Source organism: Apium graveolens, chromosome 8 (genome assembly GCF_009905375.1).
Source record: "Apium graveolens cultivar Ventura chromosome 8, ASM990537v1, whole genome shotgun sequence".
NCBI classification, from domain to species: Eukaryota; Viridiplantae; Streptophyta; class Magnoliopsida; order Apiales; family Apiaceae; genus Apium; species Apium graveolens.
The window spans coordinates 36,467,128-36,471,665 of NC_133654.1; positions in this window are offsets into that span (position 1 = coordinate 36,467,128).

Here is a 4,538-nt window from a genome sequence, read left to right on the forward strand (position 1 = left end):
CATAACTAGTTTACAATTAACAGACAAATGATTAACACTACCATACTTTACATAAATTTTTCTACGAGCATATTTATCAGGTGTGTACTTGTTATGTTTGTTAATTCCTACTTTCCCATTCCTATTGTTTTTCCTTTTAGATTCTGTTTTAACCTCAATCTTCTCCAATATGTCATTCAACTTCTTCATTGATAAGTGCCCCACATTGACTCTCTTGTTTTCTTTTACTTGACTAGTTTCTCTTGTAACAAAGTTCTTGGACACTGATCCATATTTCTCATTTAACTTAACTAGCTTGGATTTGCTAACTGACCTTCTTTCACTCGACGGATGTGGTTTTTTGTCTTTCGACGGATAATTCTTTTGATCATTTGACGGATAATATTCATTATCCGTCGAATCCACATCCGTTAAAAGTCCTTCTTCCAAGTTAGGATTTAGTTTCTCCTTGCTCTTTTCCCTGGCTTCATCACAAAAAGACTTTATACCTTGAACTCTAGTAATTTGATCATGGAAATATCTATATGATTTCCATGCCTTAATTACTTCATGTTCTCGTTCAAGCTGCTTTCTTAAAATCTCCTCTTTCTTTAAGGATTCTGTCAGTTCATCTGTTGCAATCTTGCAGTCTATTTTCAGTTTCTCAAACTCAACAAATTGAGCTTCTAGCACATTGTTTCTTTTACTTAAAAATAAATTGTTCTCTTTAATCCTAGTATTTTCTTTAGTGAGTGATTTGAGTGTAACACGCAGATGATATAGTTCAGTAGGCATGTCATTTATAACATCATTATACTCATATTTAGATAAATATGCTAGAGTAGTGGTGATTACCTGATTACTGGATGAACTGGCCTCTGTTTCATCTAATTTGGCCATAAGTGCAAGATTGACATAGCTTGTATCTTCATCCTCATCTAATCCATCAGCAGCCCAGTCATTTTCCCGAGTTAGAAAAGCCCTTTCCTTTTGTTTAAGCAACTCAAAATATTTTTTCTTGTAACCCACAGGCTCAAACTTCTTTCTATCAGAATCAGGCTTTCTGCATTCACTTGCAAAATGACCACTCAAGCCCCACTTGAAACATTTGAATTTTGACTTGTCAACCATGTTTCTGTTTGGCTTTGATGCTCCAAAATTCTTCTTGAATTTGAGCTTGGCAAACCTTCTGGATAGAAAAGCCAGATGCTCATATATATCATCCATATCATCTTTGTAACACCCCCAAATCCGGGGTCGGGGATTCAGGTTGTCACGAGTTCCGTTTTCTTTATCAATACTTAATCTTAACAGTCAACCAACTACTGAGTACTGTGACCCCACAATATACACACACACACACCACAAGTTATAGTCTCAAAGATGAATATCAAAAATAACACAAATCATTTTATTCCACGATTATAAACCGTTACACCTTAAAAGGGTTTCTGAATAAATTTACATTTCTTTTCCATTATTACAATTCATAAAGATACATAAGTCTGGTACATCAAAAGTTGGAAGCCTAGCCTGTTGGTAGTTCATACCTCAGCTACAGCGACATCAACGCCTATAGGAAACTGCGGAGCATTTCCTATCCGCTCGCAAATTGGGAGCTTGGTCATGTTCATCTTGTCTGTCTGTTGTTGTGTGATGAAATAAGAAAGCAAGGGTGAGCAACAAGCCCACCGAAATAATATGTATAATAATTAACAATATATGAGCATTCTCATAGTACTCATGAAAGTCTTGGTCAAGAAGAAATGAACCAAGTTGATATCTTAACGCGACCAAGTCGCAAAATATTTAGTATATATATACCTATATACTTTTTACAATCTTTGAAATCCTCTGACATGTATAATATACACAGAGTTCCAATTTATAAATGTATAAAAATATCGTTGTAAGGTGATCTCATATATCTAACCTTGTCTCTACGTTTTTCTGAAAATCTTTAACATGCACAAGATAATCATTTACTAGATATAAGTTTAAAAGATGAAGTTACAAGATACTCCAATATACTTATATCTTTTCCGAATACTACATGAACTACCACCATTCAATGTATAAATAGTTCATCCCATAGATTAAGCTAAAAGACAAAACTTGTATAGAATCAATCTTTGAAATATCATCAAAATGAAATGAAGTTACGAGATACTTCATTTGATGAAACATCATTTTGAAAACTCGACCCTGCCAACACTCAACAATCGCCCAGCCGTAGCCTTTTTATCGAAGTGCTCTGGGTAGTGTTGCAGAAATATCCAATTGGATGATGAACTCATTACAGGAGTTTGCCGGGCCAGGAAGACCACTCACGATGATCAGTCGCAGTAGTGCAACCCCACCATTTTCTACATATAGAGGAGAACCTTTCGGATTTACTTGTCAACCGAACACTGGACTCCTAAGGAATGGACCGTCTTAACGGAACTTCCAGGCGATTTGGGCCAATATAATAAGGTTGGGTCGGCGCCACTCGACCACTTACGCCACTCCTAGTTCAGATGAAATCCATGACTCTGAAACGTAAAGCTTGTCCCCCCTTTCCCCAAGTAGAAACTTATTGATACGACTCCACCAAGAAGTCGTATCTAGTTGGAAAGGAAAACTCACCGATATTTCCCAGGCGGTGCCTGTTAATGGATTAACTTGTTCCAAGAATTTTACTTCCCGAGTGTTGGGTAAGTAATCAAAAACTCTTTTATCAACACAACAACCTTGTTGCGAATATAAAATACACCACAGAGCCGGATCCCTCAGGTTTTGAGCGAGTATTTAAATCCCCTTCGAAAGGAAGATCTTAAATATAAAAAAATGAGTTTTGGGATCCGCCCTAACCTTTAAAAATCATTTTGAAGACTCGAAAACATTTTTAAGAATGTTTGGAGTAATGCTGATTTAGTAAAATAAATCAGTCCCGATATATTAGAAAATATCTGAATATTATTATTTAAATAATATTCCCATAAGGGTGATCCTTATAAAAATAATCGAGGTAGGAGTTTTAAAACTAATAATTAAAATGAATATTAAATAACCAAAGATATACTTATACGAAAGTAGGATCTTTATTTGAATAATCAAAAGTGAGTTTGATTATCGACACATTATTCTTTAATAAAATAAAGAATAATAATTAGTAAATAATCGAAGTCATAAGTCCTCGAATTAATATTCAAATAATAATACTCATTAAATAAAATAAACGGAGTCATATGTCCTCGAATGAATATTCAAAATTATATTCATTAATAAAATAGATGGAGTCATAAGCCCTCGAATGAATATTCAAAATAATATTCATTAATAAAATAAAGTTATCGAATAAACCTTATTCGATTCATAGTTTTGAAATCTATATCTATATATATATATAAATATATATATATATATATATAATATACTCGGGAACATCGACTCCCGGTTTTAGAAAATGTTCACCTTTGGGTCCCCTATATAAAGGGTATACGCAACTACTGCTTATCTCTAGCAGAGGTATTATGCAACTTATAAGCATTTGAATCAACAATATATATCAAGATTATGAAACAGACATTCATATATACCATATCACATGCTCCAATATATCGCAAGATTTGCTAATTAACCACCATGCATCTATCACAAGATAATGCATATACATATGTATACATCACAACAACAGTATAACGGGTAGAAAACTTGCCTGAGTGTTCCCGGATAGACTTAAGCTTAAAGTGGGTCCGATAACCTATGAACAACAACATAAGTCGGAATTAAACCCCGGTCGCTTAAGAAACTAGACTTTAACCAATTGAACCCTAACGTTCGCTTATGGTCACTCCTACGCTTAACGAATCACATAAGTCGTTCGAGTACCCTCGGCTCCACCATTTTTAATAAATTAACCATTAAGAATTTTAAGGCGATTCTTTCGCGAGTACTCTACCAACTGCCTAATCCACTTTACATAATTGTTTCATACTTCAATTAGTCATTTAAGGACCTTAACCAAGGTCTCAAAGTAAAGTGAGGGGTAAAGGTTTGTTCGTTAAACGCCGTTACTTAAAACAGTCGTTTCTCCTAAACCGTAAATCGGATCTAAGCGAACCATATACCAAAATGAAGCTTACGACATGATCTAGCTAAACATGGCAAATTTAAAGATCGGTCAGTGAGTTATTGATAAGTGGCATTTTATACCACTTAGAACGTCTTAAAATGGCTTAAATTGGTGTCTTGAAATCAAGTATTTTGTGTATTTGATGCGTTTTTCTAGTGTTTATGCATTTCAGGGTTTTAGTTGCATTTCGGGGGAGGAATCATCAAGAATAAGCCTTGGCATGTGTTTACCATTGCGAGAGGAAAGAAACGGGCAGATTATGGCGAAGAAACGGAGCGAAATAGGAATTTTTCCAGTAGAGGTCTGAGCGCCCGCTCAGCATTGCTGAGCGGCCGCGCAGCAAGCTGAGCGCCCGCTCAGCTATGCTGAGCGGCCGCGCAGGGTCGGGAAAAAAGATAAATTATTTTAGGACTTCTACTTCTGTTTGGTTTCCACTTCTATG